Below are 13,882 nucleotides of genomic sequence, written 5' to 3'. Positions count from 1 at the left end.
AGGAAAATTCCCCTCGGAATTATCTTCAGTATTGACATTGACCGCTGGTCGAGCAGGATTTGAAGGTCCTGGTTTGTCACCTTTGTTCTTTGTAGAGTTGAAACGGTCTTCTTCTACTTCTTGGAGAGCATAAGAGGAATCACAATCTTCAGAATTTTCAGGATGTATTTCCCAGTCTTCAGGATGAAGAGACTCATTGTCAGAGACACTTTCTGAGTCAGTGGCGGGGACCATCTTCCCCTTCATCTTCAAAAATGGCATTATGTGATAATAACCATCTTCAGGATTATGAACCTTGGTAGATGCATTGAATCCGAAATCTTCAGTAATTTCAGGCTGCTGAGAAAATTGACAGGGCTGATAAGCCTCTTCTGGTTGACTATTATATTCAAAGGAATCTCCCCATCCAGTTGGTTGGATATCTTCAATCGCAATCTTTGAACTTTCAGGTGCAGTATATTTCACCATATAATCAAATTTCCCACTTGGTTGTCCCAAGGGTGTCCCAGATTTCTGCAGGAATAGGCGGAATTTCTTTAGCACTTGTTTTCTCTGAAGGAGGATACGGTTCTTCCTGAGATATGTATCCCGAGTCATTGAGATAACATTTCCATTCTTCTTCACTATCGGAGAGACCTTCTTCGATGCATTCTTCAATAAGGACATTTAACCTCTTGAGGAATTGGGTTAAGGAATCCTCCACTAATGAATGTTTCTTTGATCGGTCGAAGGGTTTCATCCTTCTTGGTGCAGTTTGAGAATGTTGGTGAACATCCGAGTCCTGCTCTGGTTTCATTCTTGGTAGGGATCACAACTTGCCCCCAGCCAGTGGTAGTTCCATCTTTTACTACTTTTACCGCCTCTTTGTAAGAAGAGATTGATGCTTTCTTCTTGGAAGATTCGTCTTCTAAAGAGAGACCTTGGAACTGCGTTCCTTCCACATCATCAGCACTTATGAAAGAGAAATTGGATAAATGGCTCACCATCAAGGCTTGCTCCCCACTTATTGTTACCAATTTTCCATTTGTTACAAACTTTAACTTTTGATGGAGCGTAGAAGTTACTGCCCCCTGCTTCATGGATCCATGGTCGTCCTAACAAACAGCTATAAGCAGCTTGAATGTCCATGACCTGGAAAGTGATTTGAAATGTATGTGGACCAATTGTCATGGGAAGGTTGACTTCGCCGATAATAGATTTTCGCGATCCATCAAATGCTTTGACAACTACACCACTGAATTTCATAGGCATTCCTTGGTAAGACAAGCGAGCAAGAGTCGTCTTTGGCATCACATTCAAGGAAGATCCGGTGTCTACCAACACATTGGACAAAGAGTCTGACTGACAATTCATAGAAATGTGCAAAGCAAGATTGTGATTTTTACCCTCCTCGGGGAGTTCTTCATCACAGAAGCTTAAATTGTTACAAGCTGTTATGTTAGCTATTATCCCATCAAAGTGATCAACAGTCACATCATGATCTACAAAAGCTTGATCCAAGACCTTCATCAGGGCTTCCCTGTGGGCTTCTGAATTCAACAGCAATGAAAGTATTGAGATTTTTGAAGGAGTCTGCATAAGCTGATCCACAATCTTATATTCAATTCTTTTGATAAGTTTCAAAATTTCATCAAAGTCCGGATTGACATTGGTTCCACTGGACTGACCAAAATCAATGTTTGTATTACTGACAGGAGTTTCCACAGGATTCCCTACTGGTGTATTGACAGGATTTTGCCCGGTTGCAGGAGCAACAGGCTGCTTTGGAGGTAGTGGAGTATACACACGTCCACTTCTTGTTACTCGACTTACATCAGCAATGTTTACAACGGATGAGAGAGTAGGTAAAGGAACTTCTTGTCCATCCTTTATCATTGTTGCATTGTAGTTGTATGGAACTGCCTTGTCAGAGTCATAAGGAACAGGTCCAGGTAGACAAATGATCAAAGGAGCAATTGGAACCTTCGGCTTGTTGTAAGTAACTTCCATGCGCTCAGGCATGTTGAAATGAGGAACGATGACGTTAACTTTAGGCATTTCCGAGTTGATATCTGAGACTAAAAGCTCATGCGGATAACATCCTATCATGTTAACTTCATTTTTCATCCCTATTTCAGTAGATCTCAATAGTACCATTATCTAGCAAAACTTGGAGATCTCTTCTCACAATCGAACACCCGTGAGGATCCACACAACATATTCTACAGGAACCGTATTGATGCTGGCGAAAATTCGGCCCTCGACAAAGAGTAGCGTGCATTTGTACCAAATCTGCTCTTGAGAAGTTGATATTATAGACTCGGTATTGGCCAGGACATCCATACACCATGTTTACAACATGCCCTCCATGATTGGGCAGCGGATTTGCTTGCACATTAGGATTCAAATTTCTGAAAGAGAGGAGATTAGACCTAACCAACCTCTGGACTTCATATTTCAAAGCTATGCAATGCTCAAGATCATGGCCAGGTGCTCCTTGATGATAAGGGCATGAGACCTCAGCTTTGTACCACCATGGAAGTTTCTCAGGTACGGGTGGTGGTGCTTTAGTTTGAACAAGACCTCTTTCAATCAAAGCAGGGTACAACTCTGTGTAGGTCATTGGAATCGGATCAAACTGCGGAGCTCTTTGCACACGATTCTGATTATTGTTAAACTGCTGAGCCTGTGGTCGAGGCTGTTGTTGTTGAAACTGCGGAGTAAAACCCCGGATTCGGTGCGGTGTTAACGACTGGTGTGATAGCAGCAACCTGTCGTTGACGATTGACGTTTCCTCTTGTCTTCCCTTGGGACACCATGTCAACACTTTGTTCTTTCTTCTTTGGGAAACCACTTCCGAACTTTTTGGTTCCACTCGAAGATCCACCTTCTTTAGTTAGACGTCCGGTTCGGACTCCTTCTTCTAGACGCATCCCCATGTTTACCATTTCGGTGAAATCACTTGGAGCACTAGCAATCATGCGTTCATAATAAAATGGACTGAGAGTATTCAAAAAGATCTTTGTCATCTCTTTCTCTTTTAACGGTGGATTAATCTGAGCAGCAGTTTCTCTCCATCGTTGGGCGTACTCTTTGAAAGCTTCATGATCTTTCTGAGCCATGGACCGAAGCTGATCTCTGTCTGGAGCCATATCCGAGTTATACTTGTATTGTCGGACAAAGGCCTCACCTAGGTCATTGAATGTTCGAATATTAGTGCTATCCAAGCCTGTGTACCACTTCAGTGCGGCACCAGTTAAACTGTCTTGAAAGTAATGGATAAGCAACTGATGATTATCTGCATAAGTAGACATCTTTCTGGCATACATCACAAGATGACTTTGTGGACAAGAACTTCCTTTGTACTTTTCAAAGTCAGGGACCTTGAATTTAGCAGGTATTTGTACACTGGGAACCAAACATAGCTCCTGGGCATTCTTTCCAAACAAATCTTTCCCACGGATAGCTTTAACTTCCAGCTGCATCTTGTTAAACTGCTCTTGGAGATCTCCCACAAGATTACGCTGATTTGTGCTATCACCTTGATCATGATAAATCTCATTGTCTCCGTAAGGAACAGTGTGAACCATAGGAGTCGGAACCGTCATAGTGGGTTGAGAAAGTGCCATAGTGATTTGGGAAAAAGTTACCCCTGAATGTGGAATAAACGCCGAACCTTGTGCAGCAGGCGCTTCAGTTGTAGCTGTTTGAACCCCAGAGAAATTATGGCGGAATCCTGTACCAAAGCTGAAAGGCGTGCCCCAACCTTCTGGCATGGAGAAAGATGGAATACCGAACGCAACTGTAGAAACTGGAGTAGTGACCTCAGATGTCACTGTTGCTTGACTGTTTGGTGGCGGCGGCTGATTCTGTGCGGCCATTAAGGAGTCAACCAGAGTAGTGAGACTTTCCAACTTTTCCTGAAGAGTGGTCACTGTACCACGAAGCTCAATATTCTCTTGTTCAGAGTGTTCCATTACTCTTCTTCTGCTTGAACGAGTATTGTATCTGTGATCTGATTGCGAGCGCGGTCGAGAAACTTTGAGACGCGACAGCTTGACGATCTAATGGAGAAAGATCCAAAAGATGAGACTCTATACAACAGACTCGATATGCAGAATGATGTATGCAAAAAAGAAATTTATGATTTTCCAAATATTTTAAAGATTATTTCCTTGCAAACATTTGAACACAAACTATTCTTTTATTCATTCATTTTTTATTGCAATAATGGGAAATGTTACAACATTGGAGCGTAGCTCCTTACAAAAGCAAATGAAAAATAAAAAAAACTAAACAACCCTAAGCATCTTCATCAGATGAAGAACCAAATGCATTGTGCAGCTTGAGCTTCATGATTTCTTTCCCATAGTGAGCTTTCAATTCGGCCTTTTCAGCTCTCAGCTTGTTAACAACATTCTTCCAATCATCAGGAGTCGGGAGCGTTGCTTGTTGAGCCTTCCAGATTTTTCTTGCTTTCTTTGATGTACCTCTTGATTGCAGCGTCTTTCTGGCGAATCTTCTCATCTTTGCTCATGAGCCATCCATCTTGACAGTAGAGTGTTTCTTCGTGATCTTTCACTCTTTTCTTCAACTTTCTATTTTCCACCTCAGTGCTACGAAAACTTTTCTTCCCAAGCATCTTTTTCTGTCCTCATCTTTGCCAAAGTGCGTTGGTATTCCTCCATAGCTGGAATGTTGGGTCGTTGAGACACTGCAGGAAACATGGGTTTTTCATAAGCATAAGGCATTTGGAACTCCTTGGCTCTTTTCTTTACCCAGCAGGTGTAGGCGTCCATGGCAATGCAATTTCTTTCCTCACCTTTTTCTTTCCATCGGACGTCGTACCAAGCTCTCATCATTCTTGCTTTCAACTTTTTAGGATTATCCCCTTCTCGGTAGAAGTGACCTTCCACTGTGGGACCAACAGGTTTAACTGAATTTGCATACCCGAGTTGTCGTCGGGCTAGGACCGGATTGTAGTTAATTCCTCCTTGTGTACCAATGAGGGGCACGTTGGCGAACTCTCCACAACTTTCAATGGTTTCTGTACCACAGCGAGCCAAGGTATACCAACGAATATCATTATTAGTAAGAGACATAAGTCTTCGAGGCCAACGCAAACCTTCTCGGTTTTCCGTGGAAAATAGGAGACTCAGGTAAGTGTGAAACAATCCATTTGAACAACAAAAGGTGCACAACATACAATGATTCCACCGCCTTGGCGATTCCTATGATGAACAGAGAAATACATGTCACCAAGCAAAGTCGGAACAGGATTTTCCAATCAGAAAGATCTTTATGGCATTGATATCAACAAAGTTGTCGACATTGGGAAACAGAACCAACCCATAGATGAGCAAGGCTAGTACAACTTCAAAGGCTATCATGCTACCAGTTTCGATGAAATCAAAGGCTTTCTTTATTAGGAAGTGGTGAAGTTAAACCCGGGAGGTTTCCTTTGGTAGTCCAATTACTCTCTACTTCAGACTTTTTCATGTGGATACTTGATGCAATGACGTGTGACTTAGGAATGGCTTCCAAACCATTGAAGGGTATTTTGTCAGACACAGGAATACCTAAAAGATTGGCATATTCTTCCAAGGTCGGTACCAACTGGTAGTCTGGAAAGGTAAAACACCGGTAGACGGGATCATAGAACTGAACCAGAGTTTTGAGAAGTCCTTCATCAACATGAGTGTTCAAAATAGGCAAAAGCTTTCCATAACTTTTCCTAAAATTAGAAGGATCTTGTACAGAAGATGCTAACTCTATCAGTCTTTCTACATCAGGCGTTTTGAAACCGTACTTTTTGGTATACCTTTTTTCCATAACTTAATCCTATAATGTTTGCAAAGAAAATTCTCTAAATTTTTTTGGAAAAATCATGTTTTTTTATGGAAAAAGATGGTTTTTTTAATGAATGTATGAATGCATGGATGCATGAATGCCACATATTCAAACATGGTAAAGCAAACATGGTAGTTCAAACATGGTAACACTAACATGGTACTACAAACATGGTACACAAACATGGTAACGCATAGGTTCAAAGGTCCAAAGTCACGAGCATGAGGTCAGAGAACCAAAAATGGGATAGATCTAGTTAATCACCTGCATGACATGTTCTACTGATACGTCAGAGTCTACATTTTTTCTTTCGGATATTACCGGCCTTCCACAATTAAACTCATGAGCCAGTAATATTCTCAAGAAAAACTCGGTCTGAGTGTGGTTCTCCGCATGACAACTAATCCAAGTCTTCACCTGAATAGTTTCTGCACCACAACCTAATAAGGCCAGGATGGGTTGGGGTTCTACGGTCTCTCAGCTTCTACAGTTCAATGAAAGTAATAATGTCTTCGCTACGAAACATGCTAAACATATATTACCAACAAGGAACCTCCACTGAGCGGAAGGATTATCACGTGCGCCTGCACATGACTATACCCTCCACCTAATTTCTTATGTGTACTTAATCCGGGTTAGGATTTGTCCATAATGTATCACTTGTAACAGAACCACACAAGTAACAGAACCAGAACCACACATATAACAAAAAATGAAATAAAAAAATAAAGCAAAATAGAATTAACCCTTCCTTTGGAAACAATAAAAAGATGGTTCCCCAGTGAAGTCGCCATTTTTCTGTCGCGGGCGAAAAATCGTTTTGTTCCTCTTTTTGTGGGATGAGACACCTGATGCCTTCTTTGGGCTCGAGTGCTCATAAAAAATGATTTTTCTTTGTTTCGACCAAACTTTTTATTATTTCCAAAAGAGGAAAAGGAAAAAAGCTGCAATAACCTAAAAGTGGGGGGAGAGATCTTGGGTAAGAGGGGTTGGTTATACGAAGGGAAGGTATGAGCACCCAACGTATCTATAGTACTCTATAGGTTTCTTTGCTTTGTTTTTCATTCCATTCTTGTTATGGTGGAGGTTCTTGTGAGAAAGAGGTGGGACCTAAGGTGTTTGTTTGATTATGCTCGCAAAGATCATCGCGATCCTCTGCATACATATCCCCTAGAGGGAATCAGAGCATCTGTAGCTCGGGGTCTACGGGTGCTAAGGTTTGAATGGTTTTTTTCTGTTTTGTTTTGCTCGCCAAGGATCGACCTTGTGCCTACGTATTCTCAAAGGGATGTTGAGAAAGTCAGAGCAATCGTAGTTCCCACTTATGCTAGTGGAAGCAAAGGAAAATAGACAAATGTCGTCTAAATGCTAGATGTATCTAATCTATATCATCACATATATCTGTTTGATTTTTGTTTGAAAATCTTTTCATTATAAGCCCGGGGTCATGCCACTTAGGGTGCTTAGAATGATAAAGATGTTTTTGTTTAACCAGCCTTGTGGCAAAAGTTTCAATGAAGTCAGCCTTGTGACAAAAACTTTGATTAATCAGCCAGCCTTGTGGCAAAAGTTTCAATGAAGTCAGCCTTGTGACAAAAACTTTGATTAATCATCCAGTACGGTGGTAAAACAGTTTGATTGATTAGCCAGCCTTGTGGCAAAAAGTTTGATTGATTGATTGATTGTTTGTGATGATATAGAAGAGATACTCCTAGCATAGAGATGAAAAATGTCTAATCTCCTAGGGTATTTGATTTGGATATTGGGGATGCTTATAAGAATCCCGTGGGTCCTTGTACGAAGCCCAAGAGGAGGCTATCCGAGGGTCCTTGCATTGTAAGCCCAAGAGGAGGCTATGGGAGGGACAATCCAGGGTCCTTGCATTGTAAGCCCAAGAGGAGGGCTATGGGAGGGTCACTCGTTTGTACAAAGCCCAAGGGGAGGCATCGTATAGTTGGTTTGAGCTCTTAGAGCGATTTCACCGAGAAACCATACTCTATGTCCTAACCTAAACTAGTGGAGATTCTTTGCACGAAGCCCAATAGGAGGCTATGGGGGAACCTAGTGTTGTACTAAGTTGAATAAGCATATATAACACAGTCACAAGTATGAACAAGTACGAACAAATATGAACAAGTACATGAACAAATATGAACAGTTATATGAACAGTTATATATGACAAATTGTGTGTATATAATGGAGTTTATGAAGGAAATATACCTGTAAGCATGATCCATTTGTATACACAGGGCTCGGGACTCACACTCGGGGAGAAGTCCACTTGAGTTTATTCAAAGCTATGTAAACAGGTATTTACAAAGGGGCTCGGGACTTATACCTACATGGAGGCCCATGGTATTTTTGGGAAGATTTAAAGAAAACCTTCATTTTTGGTTTGTTATTCAAAGTTAAAAATCAAACTGATCGAGATATGTACAAAAGGCGTACAATGAAATACCTAATTTCATGTACTGGAGTGGGTATGTACAAAAGGGCTTGGGACTTATACCTACATGGAGGCCCATGGTATATTTACAAAAACATGGTTGATTGTTTATTTACAGACGCGTTGTTTGAAAAACTGTTTGAAAGTTTGTTTTGAAAGAAGTTTATTGTTTTGAAAAAAACTGTACAAAAAGAAAAGAAATGGGACTTACACTCTCTAATATTCGAGAGGCCCCACTTCGTTTTGAAAATCAATTGATCAATTAAAAAGATTTAATCAAAAAGAAGTGGCTTATCGTTTTGAAAAAGAATCGCGATCGCTCGTCTTAAAACGATTTGAATTTGACAAAAGTCAACTTAATTAAGTTAAAACAAGTTTTAATGCTTAATTAAGACCTAAATGATTAGGGTTTGATCACAAAAAATATTTACAAGTGATTAGGTTAAAAATTAAATGAAAAACAATTTTTAAAGTAATTAAAAACACTTAAAAATGTATCATTTTAAACCTAATTAAAAACATATTAAATAAATCTTTTTTTGTGATTTTTTTTGATATTCATAAAATATATGTGTTAAATAAAGAGTGTACAAAAAATGAATGAAAAATGAATTAATTTGATGTGTTAATTAATTAATTGAAGTTGTAAAAGAAAATGAAAGAAAATAGTTGTTAAAAAATGTTTTTTGGTCCCTAGGGGTGTTGAACCCACGCCCTCTCTCTTACCAATCAAAACATGGACCAACTGAGCTGCGCGTGCAGCTTGTTTATGATACGCGTTCAATACATTATATTTTAAAACAGTTATTTGAATTCTTCAAACCAAAAAAACGCGCCAAGAACACAACCCTAACTGATTTTTGAAAATCATCAAATCTGTGTTGTTTTGATCAAGTGAAGGGTCTATTCCGCTCGGTTTTTCACAAGGATCATGATAGTGGCCTTTGATTTCATTTATTTTCACTCTAAAGTCATCAATTTTCTGGAAATCGTGAAGAACCCTAATTCTGAGATTGATCATGAAATTGTGTATGTGCAAGATAAATAGCAATTGATTGAGGGTTAATGATCCTTATGTGTGCAGAAATGAGATGGTATGTTCATATTTCATTTATGATGCATGATTCATAGAGTTTGAAGTTCAAGTAGCTTACCTTCAAAAACGGCAAAAGTGAGAATCGAATTCTGCAAATGAGGAGTTCCAGTTGTTGTTTCTTGATCTGGACAGCATCAATGGACCTTATGGAAGGTGTTTGAATGTCTGGAATGAACTGGAAACCTCTTGATCAATCTATGGTACCCGATCTGCAGTATGGCTTAAGTGAGGATCTAGCTTGATGATTTTGGTGTTTCAGATCATGGATGATGGTTGGAACAGTTCATATGAAGTATATGGATGATGTTTAGAAGGTTAGTTTGGACAGAATTTGCTTGGTATGGATTTTGGCATGATAAGGCTAGTGTTATGCATATTTGGAGGTGAGATGATGATTCTGAATTTTGGGATGATTTGAGGTGTGTGATGTTAGAACAAGATTTGTTCTGATCAATTATCTTAGTTTTGATGATAACAATAATATGAATTTTGCTTAAGATAATATGGTACTCTAATCCAATGCAATTTCCCTTTCAGGAAATATATAAAGAGTACGCATAATTCAGCGCTCAGAAGCTTTGTCTCAAAGGGTTCAGCATGCAACATCAGAACATGGTCTGGCAAGACATCAGAAGATGGTCGAAGCAGAATCAGAACATGGGTCTATGGAAGCATCAGAAGAACAAGAGAACAGAAGCACTGAAGTTCTGATGGTATCACGCTCAGAAGCACTTCAAGGTCAGAAGATCAGAAGATGCTATGCACCAAGCTGTTTGACTCTGATGATATTCAAACGTTGTATTCACAAACATCAGATCAGAAGAAAGTACAAGTGGCAAGCTACGCTGACTGACAAAAGGAACGTTAAAAGCTATTCTAGGCTACGTCAGTAGACACAGCGTGAACAAGGCTCGAGGTAGTTGACAAAAGCGTATAACATTAAATGCGATGCTGTACGGAACACGCAAAGCATTAAATGCATTCAACGGTCATCTTCTCCAACGCCTATAAATATGAAGTTCTGATGAGAAGCAATGTTAACGATTCCGCACCAAAAACAATTCAAATTAACTTGCTGAAACTCTGTTCAAATCCAAAACTCAGAATCTTCATCTTCATCAAAGCTCAGTACATTGCTGTTGTAATATATTAGTGAGATTAAGCTTAAACGATTAAGAGAAATATCACAGTTGTGATTATCGCTTTTAAGAAGCATTTGTAATACTCTTAGAATTACATTAAGTTGTAAGGAACTAGAGTGATCGTGTGGATCAGAATACTCTAGGAAAGTCTTAGGAGTGAACTAAGCAGATTGTAACTAGAGTGATCGTGTGGATCAGTAGACTCTAGAAAAGTCTTAGAGGGTATCTAAGCAGTTGTTCCTGGAGTGATCAGTGTGTGATCAGAAGACTCTGGAAGACTTAGTTGCTGACTAAGTGGAAAACCATTGTAATCCGTGCGATTAGTGGATTAAATCCTCAGTTGAGGTAAATCATCTCTGCGGGGGTGGACTGGAGTAGTTTAGTTAACAACGAACCAGGATAAAAATAACTGTGCAATTTATTTTTATCTGTCAAGTTTTTAAAGCTACACTTATTCAAACCCCCCCTTTCTAAGTGTTTTTCTATCCTTCAATTGGCATCAGAGCGCCGGTTCTAAGGTGCAAGCACTTAACCGTGTTTAGAAAAGATTCAGGAAGAGAAAAACGCTTCAGTAAAAGATGGTTGATGAAAGTGAAAAGTCTACACCTACACCTGCATCTACATCTGGCTCTGCTGAGCAATACAACGGTAACAATGGTTATACTAGACCGCCGGTATTTGATGGTGAAAACTTTGAATAATGGAAAGATAAACTGGAAAGTTACTTTCTTGGTTTAGATGGTGATCTATGGGATCTTCTAATGGATGGTTACAAACATCCAGTAAATGCCAGTGGCGTAAAGCTGACAAGGCAAGAAATGAATGATGATCAGAAGAAGCTTTTCAGGAATCATCATAAATGCAGAACTGTTTTGCTGAATGCTATCTCTCATGCTGAGTATGAGAAGATATCTAACAGGGAAACGGCCTATGACATATATGAGTCCTTGAAAATGACTCATGAAGGAAATGCTCAAGTCAAGGAGACTAAAGCTCTAGCTTTAATCCAGAAGTATGAAGCCTTCAAGATGGAGGATGATGAAGACATTGAAAAGATGTTTTCAAGATTTCAAACTCTTACTGCTGGATTGAGAGTTCTTGACAAGGGATACACCAAGGCTGATCACGTAAAGAAGATCATCAGAAGCTTACCCAGAAGATGGGGGTCCTATGGTGACTGCATTCAAGATTGCAAAGAATCTGAATGAAGTTTTCTCTGGAAGAGCTTATCAGTGCCTTGAGAAGTCATGAAATAGAGCTGGACGCAAATGAGCCTCAAAAGAAAGGTAAGTCTATTGCATTAAAATCAAATATCAAGAAATGCACTAACGCTTTTCAGGCTAAAGAAGAAGATCCTGAAGAATCAGAATCTGAAGAAGAAGATGAACTGTCCCTGATTTCCAGAAGGCTAAATCAACTCTGGAAGACCAAGCAAAGGAAGTTCAGAGGCTTCAGAAGTTCAAAGAAATTTGAACGTGGAGAAGCTTCTGATGACAGAAGATTTGACAAGAAGAAGGTCATGTGCTATGAATGCAATGAGCCTGGACACTACAAGAACGAATGTCCAAATCTTCAGAAGGAAAGTCCCAAGAAAAAGTTTCATAAGAAGAAAGGTCTTATGGCAACCTGGGATGAGTCAAAAGATGATTCAGAAGATGAGCAGGCTAACTGTGCGCTGATGGCGACAGAAGATGACGAATCAGAATCTACATCAGAATCAGATTCTGAAGAGGTATTTTCTGAACTTACTAGAGATGAGTTAGTTTCCAGTCTAATTGAACTTCTGGAACTCAAGTCTCAGATTAGTCTCAAATACAAAGAGCTGAAAAAGCTATTTGAATTTGAAACAAAGAAGCTTGAGTTGGAGAATTCTGAATTAAAAGAAAAACTTTTAAAACTATCCAATAATGTTGGATCTCCTTCTGATTCAGAAAAATCCACTCCTAGTCTAAACCATATTCTAAAAGAATATGATTTAAGTTTCAGAAAGTTCTTATCTAGAAGTATTGGCAGAAGTCAGCTAGCTTCTATGATATATGCTGTGTCTGGAAACAAAAGAGTTGGCATTGGTTTTGAGGGTGAAACCCCCATACAAACTTGAACCTGTTGATGAAATGAAATTCACATACAAGCCATTGTATGATCAGTTCAAGTATGGCCACTCCCATGATATTAGGCACACTTCACATGCTCAAAGTTTTCACATAACCTCTTATCTATCAGTCAATTGAGTGACAATGGTTATGATATAATCTTTATACAAGAGTCTTGCAAGGCTGTAAATCAGAAGGATGGCTCAATCCTATTTACAGGCAAGAGGAAGAACAACATTTATAAGACGAATCTGCAAGATCTTATGAGTCAGAAGGTGACTTGTCTTATGTCTGTTTCTGAAGAGCAGTGGGTCTGGCACAGAAGATTAGGTCATGCTAGTTTGAGAAAGATTTCTCAGATTAACAAACTGAATCTGGTCAGAGGACTCCCTAATCTGAAATTCAAATCAGATGCTCTTTGTGAAGCATGTCAGAAGGGCAAGTTCTCCAAACCTGCATTCAAGTCCAAGAATGTTGTTTCTACCTCAAGGCCATTAGAACTCTTGCACATTGATCTGTTTGGCCCAGTCAAAACAGCATCTGTCAGAGGGAAGAAATATGGATTAGTCATCGTAGATGATTATAGCCGCTGGACTTGGGTAAAATTCTTGAATCACAAGGATGAGACTCATTCAGTGTTCTTTGATTTCTGCATTCAGATTCAATCTGAAAAAGAGTGTAAAATCATAAAGGTCAGAAGTGATCATGGTGGTGAATTTGAGAACAAATCCTTTGAAGAATTCTTCAAAGAAAATGGTATTGCCCATGATTTCTCTTGTCCTAGAACTCCTCAGCAAAATGGAGTTGTAGAACGAAAGAATAGGACTCTACAAGAAATGGCCAGAACCATGATCAATGAAACCAATATGGCTAAGCATTTCTGGGCAGAAGCAATAAACACTGCATGCTATATTCAGAATAGAATCTCTATCAGTCCTATTCTAAATAAGACTCCCCATGAATTGTGGAAGAATAGAAAGCCCAACATTTCATATTTCCATCCTTTTGGATGTGTATGCTTTATTCTGAACACTAAAGATCATCTTGGTAAGTTTGATTCCAAAGCTCAAAAGTGTTTCCTTCTTGGATATTCTGAACGCTCAAAAGGCTACAGAGTATACAATACTGAAACATTGGTTGTAGAAGAATCAATCAATATCAGGTTTGATGATAAGCTTGGTTCTGAAAAACCAAAGCAGTTTGATAGTTTTGCAGATTGTGATATTGATATATCAGAAGTTGTTGAGCCAAGAAGCAACGCATCAGAAGCAGAGC

General features: G+C 39.4%; 1 pseudogene; it reads right to left on the bottom strand.

The window, feature by feature from the left end:
- Positions 1-767: 767 nt before the first annotated feature.
- LOC131659168 (uncharacterized) overlaps positions 768-13,882 on the bottom strand; it is a 22,382-nt pseudogene continuing 9,267 nt past the window's right edge.

This window comes from Vicia villosa, linkage group LG3 (genome assembly GCF_029867415.1).
Source record: "Vicia villosa cultivar HV-30 ecotype Madison, WI linkage group LG3, Vvil1.0, whole genome shotgun sequence".
Lineage (NCBI taxonomy): Eukaryota > Viridiplantae > Streptophyta > Magnoliopsida > Fabales > Fabaceae > Vicia > Vicia villosa.
The sequence above is the reverse complement of the archived record's forward strand: the minus strand, read 5'-3'. Positions and strand labels throughout refer to the sequence as shown.